At 44.1% G+C, this 20,184-nt stretch overlaps 1 protein-coding gene and 1 pseudogene across 1 annotated transcript in view; both read left to right on the top strand.

Annotated features, from left to right (window-relative positions):
* The window catches only part of Gpr39 (G protein-coupled receptor 39), a 227,421-nt gene that overhangs the window by 184,897 nt on the left and 22,340 nt on the right, over positions 1–20,184 (top strand). The window lies entirely within an intron of this gene.
* LOC115070235 lies at positions 16,313–16,464 on the top strand (annotated as a pseudogene).

The following is a 20,184-nucleotide window of genomic DNA, read 5'->3' as shown; positions in this document are numbered from 1 at the left end:
AGTAGACTTGCCAGCTGAAGCCGTGGCAGGCTGACCAGTCATGGTGGCCTCCTTGCCAGGGAACTCCAAGGCTAACTTTGAGCAGCTGGGAGCCTGGGTAGGGGGTGGAGGGACGACTGGAGGAGGAATAAGCAAAAAGGAAGGTGTTGTCTGAAACCTGCTGCTTCCTCCACTGGGTTCCTCGGGAGTCTGGCTAAACTGCTGCAACATAAAGATGATGACATAATGCAGAGTCGGGAATGTCCTAGTCTCCCAAAGAAAGGGGTAGTCTTGTTAAATGCACGATATTAACATAACTAATTATTAACAAAATTAGCATAAATTAATGAACCTCTTTGTATTAGTTACTTTTCTGTGACACAATAACTGATACAAACAACTTAAGGACAGAGGGGTTTATTTAGACTCAGAGTTTGATGACACATCGTGGAGGGGTGTATGGTATCAGGAACGTGTCAGTAGGCAGCAGCTCACATTGCACCCACGGTCGGGAAGCAGAGAGATGAAGCTTCTCATTTTGTTCAGCCTGAGACCCCAGCTCCTGGGTGTGCATGCCCAGAGTTTTGTCTCCTAGGGGATTTTAAATCCAGTCAAGGTGACAATGTGACAATAAAGATTAATCATCACGCTTTCTGTACTGTGCTTCAGTTTTTTTTACTTGTAAAATGAATTTTAAGATATGATTTATTATGTATGTGTGTATGTGTGTATGTGGCATTGGGGTTGAACCCAGAATCTTGTGCATGGTAGGTAAAAGTTCTACCTCTGGGTTATAACCAACCCCAAATATAGTTTATCATTAGACATATGGTGAGGATAAATTGAAATAAACATGTAGAATATTTTACCCAGTTATAGCAAATCTCTAACCACTGTAAGACATAAAAATCATGTGTGGTTCCTGGGAAAGCACTTAGATCACATGAGAGTTCCAAGCTGACAGGGACAGGGGAGCACAGGGTTAGTGTCACATAGCACAGACAGAGGTTTATTTGGAAGAAGGGGCTGTTTGGCACAGGTGGGGAGGGCAAGACAAACTTTATCAGCTCAAGGAGACAGAGCTCTGGGAGGTAGAATCAGGAAATGGAGGGGTTTGGGCGAGGGTTCAACACTTAAAGCACTTGCAGTGTGACGCTGAGGACTGAAGTTTGGATCTCCAAATTGATGAGCATACAGCCAGCCTGTAATTCCAGCCCCAGAAGGCAGAGACAAGGGATCCCCAGAGCAAGGAAGCTAGCAAAACTAGCCATATTGGGAAACTCTGGGTTTGACTGAGAAGCCTTGCTTCAATGAACAAAGTGGAAGGGTGATCAAGGATGATTCTCAGTGACAACTTTTGGCCTCCACATGCACAGACACATACACGTTTGTGCACCCCACACACATGTAAAATACATATAACACATACATAGCACACATACATGAACATGGAAAAAGTAAAAAAGTGGGGAATGCTAGGTTGGGAAGGGTAGGAACAAGGCTGTGGTGGACGTTCACCTCCTTGCGGGTTGTAAGGTCTTCTGGAGTGGATGGCAGTGAGAAGTTATTGAAATGAGATATAGTTTTAGGCCTTCACGAGGGGGTCCTCAGAGGAAACAACTCATGGGAGACCTTGTGCTTTAGGGATGGTATAGATAAATAGGAAGGAGTGCTTTCTGTCCTTGTTAATGGTGAGCATTTCTTTCTCTTATATGGTGGTTAGCTTTGCCAACTTGACACAACCCAGAATCACTTGGGAAGAGTGTCTCAATGAGGGACTGTCTCCATTGGGTTGGCCTATGAGCATACCTGATGTGGAAGACCCAGCCCACTGTGGGTGGTGCTATTCCCTAGGCAGGGGGCCCTGAGCTATAGAAGAATGGAAAAACTGAGTTGAGCATAAGCAAACAAGTGAGCATACGTGCATGTGCATTTATTCTCTCTCTACTGCCTTAGAAGGGCTGTGACTAGCTGCCTCAAGTTCCTTCCTTGACTTCCTTCCTATGATGTACTCTAACCTGAAATTGTAAACCAAAGAAGCTCTTTCTTTCTTAAGTTGTTTTTTGTCAGAGTATTTTATCACAGCAATAGAAATGAAGCTAAGAACTTGTAAAGGTGGCTTTGATGGAGTTGGCCCTCAAGGACTAGCTTTGGAGCTGTCAGTGTGATAATGGAAGCTGGTAGAGTCACAGCCAAGAAAATGCACAGCTTGGGTTGTCTAGAGCCTCAGAATAAAGTCCTCTGCTTATTGCGCCAGAACTTGTTTTAATTCAGGGGCCACAAGAAAGCCAGAGGCCTGCCATGATGATAGTCAGAGGGACCTTGTATGCTCCTGATGGGGTGAGTTTTAGCATAGTGAGCTCAATCACAAGCTGGGGCTCTCCCTATTGCCTTGCTCCCAATCCTTCCTGGGACACCTGGCCCCAGATCACACTTGGGTGTTTGACTTCAGGCTAGACTGCCTAAGTGATGCCCAAACTCACATAGCCCTTCTGCTGGGCTAACATTGCAGGAAGTACCCATAGCTCTCCACACGCACTCTCACATAAACGTTCTTGGATACAAATTTTAAAATTCATATGTTTTCATGAACTTCTAATTGAAATTTAATGAATTCCTCAGTGATGAATCTTGGTAATGTAATCATGGATATTTTCATACTATAGCCCTGGCTCCCTGTTTTCATGCTGCTAAATAGTTAACTCTCTTACATATCTGGGCTCAACTGTTGACACCTTTTAACCAATAGAATGCAGCAGAAATGACCTGCATCATCCTTGGACTTAAACCTTAAGAGGTCATGATGCTTTCCATGTATGTGCCCTTTTGAAAGTCCTGAAAAGATGTTTAAACACCTGGCCACACTGTTAGAGAGGCCGTGTGGACAGGATATACAAACAGGGGAGTCTTTGGAACTCCATGGAGATAAAGAGGCAATGTTCTTCTTGCCATGCTTGCACTGGCTGAGCCTTTCAATCATCTACACCAAGGTGCAAGATGAGAGAGGGAGTCATCTGAACATTCCAGCTCTTTTTTAGCTACCTTCATGGGAATGATAAAGTCCCCAACCCTCAAGGCCAGCCAGTCCATTCACAGAATTGTGGCATTTGTCAAAATGGGTTTTTATTTAAGTCAATGAGATTGGGAATGGTTTGTGGACACCATAGACAACTGGAATGGAGCACATTTAGTTTCCCATATATGTGACTCCATATACAGAGTCCCAAAGTGTCTGTTTTATTAAACCCCCATTTTCTCATCTTTGACAACCTTCATGTGGATGTGTATGCCACTCAAAAGTTCTATAATAGGGGCCGGGAGATGGCTCAGTAAAGTGCTTGCCATGCAAGCATGAAGAAACAAGTTCAATCCTCAGAGCCCATGTAAAAATGCTAAGCATTCCAATGCATACTACAATATCAGAGCCAGGAAGGCAGAGACAGAAAGACCACTGGACTTGCTGGCCAGCTTGTCTAGCTGAATTGGGGAGTTCCAGGTTCAGTGTAAGAGTCTCTAAAACCTAAGGTGGAGAAGTGATTGAAGAAGACACCTGACAGTAACATCTGGTCTCCATATACACATGCATATGTGCATACACACATGAACACTTACATACACGTGCACATACAAAATATAAAAAAATAGAGAACTCCAAAATAAAGACATGATAACGAGGTTCATAGCAGACTTTTAGTTGGCAGATGCTACCTGAGTGGTGATACTGTTCAGTGTGAGGGGCACAAGGAGTTCCTGACATGTAGGCTTTGTCTGCAGAGTACTGGAAATTTACCTGGAGAATTCTGATTACCACCAGGTGGGAAAAGTGCTAAACAAGAAGTCTAGGCAGGAAGTGCAATTACATATTAGGAAGGGGTTAATTCTGACCATCCCTGAGAAAGTAACTTTGAGGAGGCAAGACTTGAGCTTAACTTTGAAGCAAGGGCAAATTTTAGAGTAATTGCTAAAAAGGCAGAGAGCAGAGGCCTGGGCATGCTCACTGGTAGTTAAGAGAGCTCTATTTCTGGGAGAGGATTCATGTGACTAGTGGAAAGTTGTATGGGGCCAGACTACAGGGGGTTCAGGTGCCAGAAACTGGGGTTTTATTATTCAAAGGAACAACAAACAGTTCAACAACTCAAATACAATAAAATAGACTTGGTTCTAGCCCAATTTCCTTGTTCATCTCCTTTTCTTAGGAAGATGGAACCTGCCTGTCATCCTGCCTTTCTTCACTGTCAATCAAAATGATCATGCTTAACAGTTTATCTTTTATTTTTAGCATGTGTATATGTGTGCATACACATGTGCCACAGAGTCTGTGTAGAGGTCATGGGACAACCCTTAGGAGTCAGTCATCAGGTTTTATAGTAAGCACCTTTACCCATCAAGCCATCCCCCCAGGCCCCATGCTAACTTTTTTTGCAAGCCTCAACTTTCTGGAAGCTCCTATTGCCAAAGGGTGGTGGTAAATACAAGGAGTGCTCCAAGGACAGGGGACTTTACCACTCCATTAGTAGGAAGATAACTCAGCATATTTAGCTCTTGTCCTGACTTTTAAAAAAAATTTTCCTATCAATCAATCATCTATCATCTATCTATCTATCTATCTATCTATCTATCTATCTATCTATCTATCTACCTATCTATCTATCATCTATCTATCATCTATCATCATTGATCATCTATCTATTATCTATCAATCATCTATCATGTATCTACTCTGTGTGTGTGTGTGTGTGTGTGTGTGTGTGTGTGTACGCCACAGAGTACTTGTGAAAGTCAGAAGACAACGTTCCAGAGTCAGCTTTCTCCTTGTATCATGTGGATGTGTGTTCCGGCTGTTGAACTCAGGTCATCAGGCTTGTCTGCAAGAACCTTTACCCACTGAGCCATTTGCCCCGCCCCCAAACACTTTAGTCTGAGAAACTTATTGTCTGGGGGTGATGCGGCTCGAGTGCATCCATGGTGAGAAGGAAGCAGGGAACAGCCACATGAGAAGATAATTTGCATATCATTTTGTATCTCAAGTATTAGCTTGCTCCCGGCTGTGTTTTTCAGTGGGTGACACTAATTGCAAAATTTGCAAGATGTTAGTTGTTTTTGTCTTTTTTTTTTTTTTTTTTTAAGATTCTAGCTTGTCCTTTTCCTGTCCTTGGCCAAGCTCCTGTATTTATTCTCTCATTAATTCATTTATCCTACCCTATGGAAAGTTTATTGGGCTGACAAAGTCAGTCTCTTACTGGAATATGAAGTCCAGAGTAAGAAGGAGGAGGAGGTGGGGTCACCAGGCTTTGCAGGAAACCATCAGGGAGTTTGTATCCAGTGGCCTCAGGGGCCCATCTGATTGGGATTCACCTGTCTCAGCTGACCCTTGTTTGTAATTCAGGGAACCTTGAGGGAGGTTCCCTCCTGCATTTTGAAGTTATCCTTGAGGCCTGACATCAGCAAGAGGCAAATTTTATCTGGTGGGGAACAAGTTGCTCATCCAAAGGAGATAACAGCTGTGAGAAAAATTCCCCTGGTGCAGGTCCTGTTGACTTATGCTTCAAAAGAGAACAATTTCAACCTGGAGTGCAACTCCCCCCTCAGCTGCTGATGTTATAAAATGGCTATAAGCTGAAAAAAAAACCCTCTTTCAATATAGCACGTATTAAACCTTTCCGAGGTAGTGCTTTGATTTTTAATTTTACGCTGTTGGCAGGCAATCAGGGTCTTTAATAGTATGGAGGCCAGAGGGAGAATGTTTCAAAACAGTGAGGATCTTATCATGGCGTGCAATTAATGAATAATTATTAAAACCCAGAAATAGCTGGAAGAGAAGGCAAGAGGTATAGAGCAAGTCTCTGGTTTCAGGCCTGTAATGAAACCTCCAGTGAGGGGAAAATCATATACAGGGCTATGCAATTAAATCTCCCACCCCACCCCACCCCACGCTGACCCCGGTCATTTTTAAAAGTCCAAGTTATTTGCTGACAATGACAGATTTGTTCAGTTTGGGTTTTAGCTTGTTGTCATTGTGCTACAAAAGAAAATAACACCGATAGAAAGACTCAAACAGCCAACCCAGCCTCAAAATCAATTTCTGAGAGTGTGGGCAGCAGAGTTGGGTCTGCTGGAGGCTCCAGGCAGAATAGGTAGACGGTTGAACAAATTCAGTCTGCACACAATTCCCAACTGTCACAAAAGGAAAGCCCACCCTCCACACGTGTCTTCTGAACAGGTGTCCCCCAGCTTCTTGTCATTTCCAGGCCTAATCTTGTCAGCTCTGTGCTTCAAGGATCCTCCTCTGGAGGTCTCAGTCCCACCGTTTTCTTTCTGACTCAGCTCTAGCAAATCCTGTCATCTGTCAAATGGCTGTTTACGGTTCAAAGACTGGCCTGCTGAGCAGCCCTGTCTCAGGCTGGCATGCTCACATGCTGGCCATTGCTAAGCAGGTACACACATGCTGTCATGCCTTGAAACTGCAGAACAGCAAAAGCAGCCACGTGCATCCCAGACACTGGCAGAGCACGAGAAGACAGTGTGTATTCATTTCCACCACCCTGGGGTCCCTGCTGTGGCTGAGTGAGAATCTGAGGTCAGCTCACCTTTAAGCAACCATTAGCTCCCCTGCTGCAAAGCTGGGCTGGCAGGAGCATGGCGGGCTGAATCAGTGAGCATTCGGATGGCATTTTCCTGGCATGAAGTAGCGCATTGCTAAGGACCTTGCTACAGAGCTGCCTTCCCCTGAATGATCTCTTACCAGTGTCACAAGGCCAAATGGGCCTGCAAGAGAAATAAATAGGAACTGGGGAGATGGCTCAGGGCTTAAGAGCGCCTGCTGCACAAGCACGAGGACTGGAGTGCAAATCCCCAGCACCACATAAAAAGCCAGGTGCGGGACCTGTAACCCCAGTACTATGAGGGACAGAGACTGGAAGATCTCTGGGGTTGCTGATCTCTAGCTTGGCTTTAGGCTCATGTCTCAAGGGAATAAGGTGGAATGTGATGGAGCAGGACACTTGATGTCCTCCTCTGGACTCCATGAGTACACACTGGCACATATACCACACATATACACACACACACAAAGCACACATGCACACATGCATCACCCACATATACACCCCACACACATACAGCACATACCTATACCACATAGATACACATACAACATATACACTCACACACATAACCACCACACACACCATACACATATAGCATATAAATATATACCACACATATACCACACACACATATGCATCATATGCACACATACATCACACATACACACCATGCATACATACACCACATATATATACCACATAGACACACATACACCATACACACATATCCAACACACCCAGCACATATACACCATATACATACCACATACATATACCACACAAACATATACCACAAGCATATATGCCACATTCATATATGCCACACTCATATACACCACACATATATATCACATACTCTAATATACACACATATACCACACGTACCACATTACACATATCACACACACATATACCACACACACACGTATGCCACACAAATATATGCCACACACATACACTACATATACATATACCACATATGCATACACTATACAGATATACATACATATACCACTTGCACATATAACACACAAACATAACACACACATACACCATACACATATAAACCATACCTACTATACACATACCACACACATAAACATACATATACACTACAGATACATACACCACACTCACATACAGACCACACTCACACATACCAAACACACACATCATATACACACACACACAACGCATATATATAAAAAAGGAAAAGATAAACAAGATGTGCTAAGAGCACTGGTGATTAGTTGGTGAGAGAGCATGGCTTCCAGCGAGTGACATTTTAAGTTTTATTAGAATGGGCGTTTGATTTGAAACCAGCTGAGGGAGAGCACATAACGGCAGATGGGAAGTACAGGCCCTATGACCCTCTGAGCTCAGATGTGCACTAACAGGAATGGGGAGAAGGGAGAAGGCAGGCTCATTTGTCTTCATTGCCTATTGAACCCCCTGTGCTCTTGTTGGGTTGTTGCTTTTCCTCAGTCCTGGTCAGAATGCTAGGGGCAGCTGCTTCTTGAACATCACTGCACACCTGGTAGTACCCTGAGTATTATTGCCCAGGCAGTACTTTGAGATGATGGTATCAGCTCAGTTGTTGCAGGTGGGACATGGAAACTGGAGTGATACGCTTTGCATACTACCATGGGCTGAGGAAGAAGAGTGTACTTAGACTCAAACTTCCTAAATCAGTGTTCTTGTGATTCTTTAAAAGCTTGTCACTTGACTTTTGTTTTTGCTGTTCTTTCTTAGGAAAGCTTTTGTTTGGTTTTGTCTTTTGAGATAGTATTTTTGCTTTGTAGGCCAGTCTGGCTCTGAGCTCTAAGTCCTGCCTTAGTCTCTCTGGTGCTGGGATTGAACGCTGAGACAACTGGATTTTAGTCAAAGCCCTCCCTCTCTCTGTCTCTGTCTCTGTCTCTCTGTTTCTGTCTCTGTCTCTCTCCTCTCTCTGTCTCTCTGTCTCTGTGTCTGTGTGTGTGTCTCTCTCTCGTGTGTGTGTGTGTGTGTGTGTATCTGTGTATGTGTGTGTGTGTGTGTGTGTGTGTGTGTCCCAAGCTGGCCTCAAACTCTCTATGTAGCTGGTTATAACTTTGAACTCCTGATCCTCCTGCCTCCCCAGTGCTAGGATTACAGGAATGCACTGCCACACCAGTTTATGTGGTGCTGGGGATAGAACCCAGGATGTCATACATACTAGGCAAGTGCTCTACCAACTGAGCCACATCCCCAGCCCCATCAATATTGTTTTTAATATTTTATTAGCATTGCTTTAAGAAGTACCATGACTACATTGAAAGACTTTGTATCAATGGAGGAATTGGAAAGGGAGTGGCAAACTCACATTATAAGAACAGTGACAAATTTCACATTATTGTTGAAGCTTGGTAGTACAGTTTTGTCAGTAAACAATTTTCAAAAATTATAGTACACAGAATTTCAAATTCATATTCTAAGCTCTAAATACACGTTTTTAGTTTGAGAAGTCTATCAATTCAATTATTATAGTACTTTCAATTTCTTTTATTTTAATTTCCTGGACTGTGAATTTTATCTCAAGAAATTCAATTAGGGCATGGGTGAGGGCATACTGGGACTATAGGATGCAACAGGAAAAAATGGAAAATGTCTTGGCATTCTGAGAGTTAGAGGAGCGCCCCCAGCCCCCACCCCCCATCTGTGTTTATAATCACTTTGACACTGCTTTCAGGCAGGGATGCCAGTGGTCCCTGCATCCTCTCTCCAGCAGGGGGAGCTTCTGATGCTAGAGGCTGGAGAGCTCTGAGCTTATGTGTTTAGCTTCCTCCTCTCATTTTTGGTCAGAGTCTCCTGGCTGGATTCTAGGATTCTGTTGCTACCCTCCACTCGTGTATCATCTCTTCTCTTTTGTCTCTGACACACTCAAAACAAACCAGCTAGGTCCCAGTCTTCCCTGCCCACTACTCTGAGAGGGGGAGGAAGGATCACAGTCTTCAGCTTGAGCTTGGAGGCTCATCCTTGGTGGTCTTGTTCTAGGGTCTCTCTCTAGCATTCCCCTGGCTCCACTCCAGAGAGACTGATTTTCTGGTTGTACTTGAATGCAAACCTTGTTCCCTTTTTCTTCAGGGATCCCCACCCCCCACACCCACTTTTTTACCTGGTGCCTACAACTTGGTTTAAAGCCCCCCTTGCCTGACAATTCTTCCTTGGCTTCTGCAAGACATTCTTATTGAGTCTGTGACAGTTTAGTTGAATGCTTCTACTTGTGATAGTTTCTACTTGTGACACTTAACAGGATGTAGAGTCACTAGAGAACAAATCTCTGGGCCCTGGCCATTCTTGCAGAGGGCTGGGGTTCGAATCCCAGCACCCACGTGGCAGCTAACAACTGTCTGTAACTCCAGTTCCAGGGGATCTGACTCGTTCTTCTGTCCTCCATGGGCATTAGGGGAGTTCTATTTTGTGTATATTTTTATTGAACTTTTGTGCATTTCATACAAAACATCTTTTTTAAAATTAAAAAAAATATTTATGTGTATGAGTGTATTCCCTGCATGTGTGTTAGTGCGCCAGTGTCATGCAGTACCCATGGAGGACAGAAAAGGGTGTCGGATCCTCTAACTGGAGTTACAGACAATCGTTAGCTGCCATGTGGGTGCTGGAATTTGAACCCGGGACCTCGGCAAGAACAGCCAGTGCTCTTAACTACTGAGTAATCTTTCCAGTCCTGCATTTCATACAGAACATCTTAATCATCTTTATACCCCCTCCCCATCCACAGTCCCCTCCTTATCCCCCCCCCCACAGGATTTCATGCATTCTGGCTTATATGTTAAGGCTATAGAGTCAAGTTTGTGTACCTAGATGTCCTTCAGTGCAAGTTCACCCACTGGAGTCTAGTCAGCCTATCTAGAGTAACTCCTTTAAAGAAGACCAACTCTCCCTCACCCAGCAGTAATCAGTTGCCAATAGTTATTTGGCTAAGGGTGGGACCTAATGCCCATTTCCCAAGTTTTATGCTGGGTTTTTGTCTCATTGAGTTTGCGTGGGTCTTATGCATGCTGATGCCATTGCTGTAAGATCATATGAGCAAGTTCCCAGAGGCTTAGAAGCCTCTGTATCCTTATGATAATGTACCAACCCTGGCTCTTATAATCTTTCCACCACTTCCTCCTCAATGGTTCCTGAGCTATGAGTGGGTGAGGTCTGATATAGGAGTCCTATCCAGGGACGCACGTGGTGCAGTCTCTTATTCTCTACACTTTGGCCAGTTGTGGCCTTCTGTGTGCATCACACTCTGTTGCATGAGGATTCTTCGCTGGTGAGAGTTGAGGGATACATTAGTATTCTTTCTACCCCATTTCCCTATGTCCCTGGAGCCTTAGATGTAGAGGTTTCATTGTAGATATGTCACTTAAGGCTGGGCATCTTTCAGACACTTATTCTCTGTGTGTGACCAGTTGTGGAACTCTGTAATAGTCTCCATTTGTTGCAAAAAGAAGCTTCTTTGATGAGCGGTGAATGGTATGCTTGTCTGTAAGAATCCATATTTAGCATACAGTAAGAAATTACATTTGTCTAGGGATATGACAGAGATAGGGTTTTCTCTAGGATCTATGACCTTTCCACCCATGTGTATTTGCTATGTTTACAATGCTACACATGAGTTCTCTCCCACTGAGAAAGCTTTAAGTCAAATTAGACAGCTGTTGATTACCCCCAAGATAAAAGTTCCACTACTACACTGCTATAGTTTGTTGTGCTGGGTTTTGTTGTGCTTATTAAGCTCTAAAGTTGGGGTTGGACCATTGAGTGATTTCTCCCTTAGCAGTTTGCATAGTATCCTCCAGAACTATGAGAGCTAGTCTTCAGGGAGGTGACTTCCAAGTCAATTCCAGCTCCATGGCTCCAAGTCCTGTGCCTGAAGTATGCTCTGTCCTCAGCAATAGGGTCTTACCTTCAAGTTCTGGGAGGTAATCGAGAGCTGTGGCAATAGTCTATGTTATTTTGGAAGTCTCTTGAATAGGTTCGTTGATATGCTGTGTGAAGGCTCTTCCTAAATGTGGACTACACCATCTCCTGGACTGGAGTCCTAGACTGAATAAAAAAGAGAAAGTGAGCTGAGCACCAGCATTCATCTCTCTCTGCTTCCTGACAGTGGATGCCACATGACCATCTCTCTAGAACTCTTGCCGCCTTGCCTTCCCTGTGATGGTTGACTGTATCCTCAAACTGTGAGCCAAAATAAACCATTCTTCTCTTAAGTTGTTTTTGTCAGATATTTGGTCACAACAACAAGAAAAGTAACTAATACAGTACCTCTCTAGGTACCTGTCAACCTCATTTGGTCTGCTAAATCAGTTGCTGCCAACTGACAGGTCCACATGGTGACTGTAGGCATTTCCGTGCTTTCTGTAGCTTGGTCTTTTCTTCTATTCAGTGCTAACTGGTGCAGAATGGCCTGGGATTCTACAGTACAGCTATCAAATCATCCAAGATTCCTACAAGTAGTCCTCACACTGGAACATTCTGCATCAACTAAGACAACACTAACTGCCTAGACAACACCACAGTTACTGTATGTGATGGCTTGCTGGATGATTCCTCCTCCCTCCTACGCTCCTATGAAATTCCAAGTGTGGAGTTCTTGAGACATCTCAGACTCTTTCACCTTAGAACTCTAATACAAAGCCACTGAGCCATAGGAATCAGGACAGAGGAAGGGGACAGAGTGATAGGTGTGGGCATTTCCGGGGCTGGGACTGCTGAAGGTGCCCTCACTCCTGTCTTCATTCCTTTGACCAGAATCCTTGCGGATATCTGATTTCCAGGGAGTAGAAATGCAGTCTCCTGTGGAGCAGTGAGCCACGTGGTTCCCTTATCATAGATAGGCTGTAGGATTCTGAAGCCTTCTAAATCTCCTCTCCTCCCTCCCCTTCCTCTCTCTTTCCCTCTCCCTCACTCTCCCTCCCCTTTTTTCCCTCTCCCCTCCCCTCCTCTTCCTTCACCTTCTTTTCCATTCGTTCTCTCCCCTCTTCTTTCCTAAGATTAGGGGGCCAGAGTACCTGCCACTTCCAGCTTACCACAGACACCTGCATTATAGGACTTTCAAAAAATTTTTTGCATGTGCACTCATGTGGAGGCCAGAGGTCAACCTCAATTGTCAGTCCATAGGCGCCATCCACTTGAATTTTGAGACAGGGCTCTAACTGGGACCCAGAGTTTGCCAATTAGGCTAGGCTGTCTAGCTAGCGAGCCCCCCAACTCCCACATCCTCCTGTTTCTGCCTCCTCAGTGCTGTGATTACAAGCTCACCTCGCCATGCTCAGGTTTGTATGTGGGTGCTGGGGCTCAAACTCATCACTCGGGTGACTGAGTGATCACCCCAGCCCTCCCCTTTGCTCGCCTCTGCTTTTCTTTTCTCTCTTCTTTCCCTCCCTCCCTTCCTTATTTTCTTCTTCCCTTTTTCTTGGCAACTTTAAGAACTGCAGAAAGACTGTTCTAGATCAGACATCTTTTACTTGGCCCAATCTAAAGAAGCCTAGCCAGGCCAGATGGTGAAGATTCATGGCCAAGTTGGTGAGCTGCAAGCAGCTCACAGAATGCTCTCTTTCCTATCACTGTCCTGTGAAAACTATCTATCACTTGGTTCAGTTTTCATTTTCAAGTGACAGAGCAAGTGCAAGTTCAGGTGAGAAATCAGTAAGTCCCTGAACACTGGAGAGACTAAACATTTGTGTCTCAGCCTGATCCAGCTAAGTGTTTTCATGAGACTCTTGTGCTTGGTGTTATGGCCAATTATCTCCTAAGAAACTGTTCTAAGGTGATATAGAGGCCTACCAGTCTGTTTGCAAAACAAGAGCTTCTTCCAAAATATGGGCCAAAGCATGTGCCCTCCAGGAGACTTATCTGATAATGTCTTTCTACCTGGAGAATGCTCAGAGCCCTGTAACCTCAGCATCTAGGTCTTCAATTATACAATGAGAATGATCAAAACTGGGTGCTGTGGAGATGACACAGTTAAGTGCTTGCTGTGCAAGCATAACGACTTGAATTCAGTTCCCTGAACCCACATAAAAATGTCCAGGTGTGGTGGCAGGTGCTTGTCTCCCAGCACTGGGGGAATAGAGACAGGCAGATCTCTGAGGCTCATTGGCCGGTCTATCTAGGCTTCTTGGTGGCTTCCTGACCAGTGAGAGACCTTGTCTCTCAAACAAGGTGGGGATCTGGAGAGTTGGCTCATCAGTTAAGACTTGCTGCTTTTGCAGAGGACCAGGATTCAGTTCCCAGTACTCACATGGTGGCTAAAAACAGTAACTCCAGTTCCAGGGGATCTAATGGCTTCTTCTGGCCTCTGTGGACATTGCACGCACTGGTGTACTTACATATATGCAGGCAAAACACTCATAGACATAAAAATAAATAAATACAAAACAAGATAGTGTCCTGAGGAATGACATCTGAGGTCCCCTGGACTCTACACGTGTACTCACACACAAATGATTGAAATTGACTTATATATGTTCTGAAGTGATTTCCTTCTGTGAGGTTCTACATATAGTAAACATCTCCCATTTCCCTTCCACAAGAACAATCAGAGAGATATTTAATTTGAGGCATTATTGTATGAAATGAACTCTGGTGCCCCATGAGCTCCTCAGCTACATAGGTATCACCCAGGGGCATTGGGAAACGAAGTTAGTATGCTTGAGCTCAATGTGTGCTACGCTTTGCTCTGCAGCTCATCCTGCTCATGGTGACCTTTATGCTGTACTCATCCACCCAACACCGTGATATCCTCGGTTGATGCTCCCAAGGCAGCATGTTAAATTATAGAAGCTTGAGACAGACCCAGACATCTCACTCCTTTCCTCAGCTTGCCTTCCTCTCTAGACCCCAATCAATTGCTGTCTCAGAGCCTTCCTTTGACCAGTGCATCTCTATCCAGCCTGATGTCTACTCCTTTGACTCACCCTTATCCACGTGCCTGAGGCTTGATTGATTTTTCTTTGGTAATGTGGGAGAAGCATTTTTAATTTTCTGACCTCAGAGTTTTAACCAGGGCATGATTTAATCAGTCCCTACAAAGAAATCATTGTGTATTCCAAAGCAAAGAGCTGTGTTCCACACTGAGACCTGCATTCTTTCTAGAGCTGGGTTTTACATGTTTCCAGATTAGGTACAGATTGATTTCTGCTATTTTGGTGATCTAACTGATAAAGCACCATATATCAAAGTTCTCTTTCCTTTCTTCTCTGATATGTTACTTTGTGATAAATCACGTGATCTTATACATGTAGATTTCTGTCCTAGTTTCCCTATTATTTGATAAAATACCTAACAAAAGTAACTTAAGGGAGAAAGGGTTCATTCTGGCTCACAGTTCAAGGTGCAGTCCATCATGGGAGGGGAGTCCTGGGGAAGGCAAGAAAGGGGCTTCTCTGCCTACTGCCACGGCTCAGTGTATAAGTCTGGATCTCTCTCACCAATTCACAGAAGATGCTCTGGTTTGATCAATGCACTGTTCTGAAGAAAATTCAAGCAGATGAAAGTTACATAGAAGTTCTTTCTCTCCAAATTCCATCCTCCAGTGACGTCTGAGGCTGAACTGATTTCCTTTTCTCCAGAGGCTTCTGTAAACAAAAACCAAATGCATAGCAGAAACACACCCATCCATAGGCACAGTTCTTTAGTTTCTCTTTTTAAAAATTTTAAATCACATTTGTTATTATTTTGTGTGTTTGTATATGTGAATACGTGTGTAGTTGGATGTGGGTATGGATGTAGAGGACAACTTGTCAGAATCAATTTCTTCTACCCTGCAGGTCCCAGGGATCCACCTCAGGTCATCAGGTGGGGGAGCAGGTGTCTGAACCCACTGAGCCATCTATCCAGTCATCTTCACTTTTTCTAATAGTACAGTCAAATGATGCACAGGTTTTGTGGATTCCTTTTTTTTTTTTTAAACTTAACAATGCAGTGTAGCCTGGGGTCCTATTTCAGTGAACATAGAGCTGGCTCATTGGTTTAACAGCTATGTGGGATATACTCTAATGATTAAGTACCCTTTGGTGATAGATATTTGAGTTGTATTAATTTTTCCTGGCAGCAAACTTCTTTGTACTGAAATATTTGCACATTCAAGTAGATTTTTACAGCAATGTGTCCCAGAGATGGAGTTCTGTGGCAAATAGCATGCACCTGTGGGTTTTGGAGGCCATTACAAAGTTGTCTCCAGGAGGCTGAGCGGGCTTTATTTGTAAATGGTGAGTGGAAATACTTCTCTTTCACTTCACCCCTAATCTCATTAATATTGCACCTTACCAGTCTTTAAAAAAAATCATTGCTATTGTGAGGAGTGGAAGTAGAGATTTAACTGTAGTCTTTTATGTTAGTAAGGCTGATGTTTTACATGCTATTAGTATTCTCTGTTTATGTGCTTTGTCTATGGAAGGGTATTAGCCCCTTCTACTAATTCCTAAAAGCTCTTTCTATATTAGACATATGATTGCCATATGTATAGTAAATGCTTTCTCCAATTTAAACTAGGCATTTTTTCTCCAGGTTATTGTTATTAATTCTTTTGACCAAAGCCTTTTACATTTAAATACTTAAAAATGATTTAAAGAGTCAGGCGTGTGGTACATGCCTATAATGCAAGTACTCAGGAGGCAGAGGCAGGAAGATCCTGCAAGTTCCAGACCAGCTAGGGCTACATAGTAAGACCCTGTCTCAAAATAAAATAATCAGTCATATTTACCTGGGAGGGGAGATATCATGATCACAAAGGTGGTTTTCCCAGAGCCAGGCTTAACTGGATGTGTTGACCCCTATGATTTCCCCAAATGTGAGAAATTCAACTACATACTTTGTAGTAGTGGAGGACTGTGTTCATGTTCTCACCTGTTTAAAAAAAAGCATATTAAGGCCATAAACGTTGGATTTAGATTTGAATTCAAGCACTGGTCAGATCGCTTACTCTACATGAAAGTCCCTTAGCTTATTGGGACCCTTACAGTGCTCATCTGATACTTAGGGTGATACAGGGAAGAAGTGAGTATGCTGGTCTAGAGGAAGCATTGACCAAAATTGGTTGACTGAGGGGAGAGCCACCTCTGGAAGCAAGAGGTGGGCTTCTTCTGCCCCCATGCATTTTTTAAAGATTTATTTTATTTCTGATTGTGTGTGTGTGTGTGTGCAAGTGCGTGTGTGTGCGTGCACACCTGTAAGCACATGCGCCTGTCATGGGAGGGCAGTGCCTACAAAGTTTAGAAGATACTTTAGATACTTTGGAGCTGGAGTTAAAGGTGTTTGTGAGCTGCCCCATGTGGATGCTGGGAACCTAAATTGGGTCCTCTGCAAGAACAGGATGCACTCTTAACCACTGAGCCATCCCTCTAGTGTGGGGCCCCAGTACTCTCTGACTTCCTTCTACACTCCTGCTGTGAGCCTTCTCTAAAACTCTTTGGTCTGCAAATCTGATACTCCTAAACCTGATCCAACCCTTCTCACCCCCAAAAAAGTCAGGTTAAAAAGCTTCAAGCTGGCCACTCGCTAATTCACAGGAAAGGTTAAAACAGAAGTCATTCCAGAGATAAATGGCTGCTCCATTGGCCAGGCCAACTGACCAATTGACAGAGGTCACCCTAGCAACCCCCCTTCCATCACTGAAACTTACTGATCCTCATCATTTCAACCCCATATCAATTTGCTAGATTTTCATTTTGATTTCAAGTTGTTCATTCCCTCTTTTACTCAGACTAGTGATTTCAGGGGCTGTATTAAAATTTCGAGATGTTGTTTGAGAAGCATTACAAAACATTAAAGCACATTTAGCCTTGAATTGTCACTTAAGATTATTGCAGGGAATTAGGGCTTTCTCGATCATAAATGTGACAATAGATTGAGAACATGACTTCTATTATGACTAAATGAGGACAGAGAGTAATGTTAGGCACACAACCATTTCTTGTGTAGGCACAAAGAAACCCAGAGAAATCAAAGCTGCGGCTGGAGGATGGGGTGAGCCTGAGCTGATTAGAGGGTGTTCTGTCCATGTAGGAGAGGCCTACAGGGCCCCTTCCTATGTGACCAATCTGTGGGAGGTCTGGAGGGAGCTGCTTGGTCTTCCTCACCATCTTCCATCCCATCTCCATCCCCTTCACACACAGCACCTTTAATTACCAGCTTCACTTAATTCCCTGCTGATGTCCGATGGCTATGGAGGTCCCCAAGGACTGAGAGTTGAGTGGGGCTAGCAGGTGGTAACAGGGCAAAGGGCTAGGATAGCTTTAGAATCAGCATGTGGAAGCTCAGGGGACCCCCACGTTTACTTGGATCTTTAATTGGGGACAAACTTATTAAGGTCATCCTTGAGCTCTCTGGAGTCCCCAGTCCACTTTCTTTGGTTTGCTGGAATAGGCCTGCTCTGTATGCAGTTATATGACAAGATGGGACACAGTCAATTGACTGGAATAGGCCTTCTCAATAAGCAGGTATGTGACGAGGTGGGGCCTAGAACTCTGTGTTTGTCCCCAGCTCCCCAGGAGGTTTGGGGGGGCCATGATAGATGATAAATACCAACATAGTTCCTGCCATAGTCAGGAGGCCCCAGTTCTCTAGACTCTAGCAGTGAGGCCCATGAACAAGAGGCTTCTCTAAGTTCTAACCTTCAGTTACCTACTAGATAACCCCTTCCCACCTTCCCCACCTTCATCTCAGTGGCTACAATGTCCCCAGACTAACTGAATACTCCCACGCAGTACCCACATTTCTCATCTTGGCTCCCCACACCTGTATTAGTTACTTTTCTTGTTGCTGTGGCCAAATATCTAACAAAAGTCAACTTAAGGGGCAAGAAAAACCCAACTTTATTTGGGCTCACAGTATGAGGATACAGTCCATCATGGCAGGGGCGGGAGGCAAAGGCAGCAGGCGTGTGAGGTAGCTGATCACATTGCATCTACAGTCAGGAAGCAGAGAGTGGTGAGGGCTGGTGCTCAGCTCGCTTTCTCCAGACCATGAGATGGTGCCACCCATATTCAAATTGATCTTACTCCTTATTTAATGAAATCTAGACACTCTCTCACAGACATTCCAAGAGAGTTGGAAATCCCATCAAGCTGACACTGTTGGCCATCATATTCTTGAAGGATCAGGCACCCTTCTTAGACAGGAAAGCCCCAAAATGAGGAGTGTTACTTCTACAGGACCACTTCCCTTGTCTACACCAGTGTCTTTTGGGGCTCGGTTTCCCTAGAACTTCCCTTTACCCATCTCTTTTCCTCTTCCTCCTTTACCTATGGGTCCTATTTAACTCATCAAAATCCTGACCTTCCTATTTTTTGGCATGTCTACTCTCCAGGGAAATCTAGAAAGCCTGTCCTGTCTTGCCTTGGTAGATTTCCTTCTGCAGTAGCCACTTCCTTGGCCTTAGCTGCAGCCCCCAAGATCCATTGCAATGGAGTGTTTCCAAATTCCTTTTCCCTGGCCAGAGGTAGCTGTGCTGAAAGTTAGAAGCCAGGTGAATTCCCTTAGCTCATTACTGAAGTGTCTCTCCAAGGGCTTGTTAACAGGGACATAAAACTGTCACTAGCATAGTCAGGGATGAGAAGCCAGCAGGTCCTTATGCCTTGTGTCCAGTACCTATAGTCTGAGTGGACCACACAGTGTCCACGGCACAGTTCAGCCAAACCCTATTAATCTTCATTTTCAAGTTGGCTCATCGGGGGGACGCTCTTCTACCATTGGCATTGCCACATTTTGTGGGACAGCTATTGCCTGAGGGTCTCTTTGTCATCCTTCAGGCCTGGCCACAAAGGCCATCCACACTAACCTTTGTCAAGTTGTCATTTAGGGTGCAAGTTGGGCAGTTGTGGGGAGATATAAGGGTAAAGGGAATTCAGGGTCAGACAGTGACTCCAACCTGTTCCAGTTCCATTTTCCATGTTACATGGATTGAAGGACACCCCCCTTCCAAGACCACTTTGGAGGACTAGAACTGTAAAACCCAAAGGAATGTTGAAGTCAGTCCATACATTGCAACCTTTTGGTTTCCTTATTCCTATTGAATGCTGAGGTACAGGGTGCAGCCATGGGCTTTGGAACTCAGGTTCCATAAAGATAATGGATCTGTACTGAGCAGCCACACTTACATCTAACTATGAGCATGCTCTCCTGTCCCCACTCCATAGTCCTAAGCAGAGAAAGCAGGAGGACTCATGGGCGCAAGAGAGACCTTGTATTGTGTGTGTGTGTGTGTGTGTGTGTGTGTATGTGTGTGTGTGTGTGTGTGTGCATGTGTATACACGTCTATGTGGAGGCTAGAAGGCAACCTCAGGTATAGTTCCTTAGGTATCATCCATCTTGTCTTTTTGAGATGGGGTCTGGGCCCAATAACTTGATTAGATGACCTTACTAAAGTAAGACAGAGTGTGGTATAATGATAGCATAAAGATTTTTGAAGTCTTTAGTATAGGTTCAATACTGATAATTTTAGAAACGGAAGCATCTAAACTTCTGGTTTTTACTCTATTAAAGTAGCTGTAATGTCAGACATGTTTCTGGATGTATGGTGGAATGCTTCTGAAATAATTGGAAGGATAATGTGTCATGTGTAGAATGC

This window comes from Nannospalax galili, unplaced genomic scaffold, assembly GCF_000622305.1.
Source record: "Nannospalax galili isolate Female #2095 unplaced genomic scaffold, S.galili_v1.0 scaffold995, whole genome shotgun sequence".
In the NCBI taxonomy this organism is placed as follows: domain Eukaryota; kingdom Metazoa; phylum Chordata; class Mammalia; order Rodentia; family Spalacidae; genus Nannospalax; species Nannospalax galili.
Note: the sequence above shows the minus strand (reverse complement) of the source record. Positions and strands in the feature narration are given on the sequence as shown.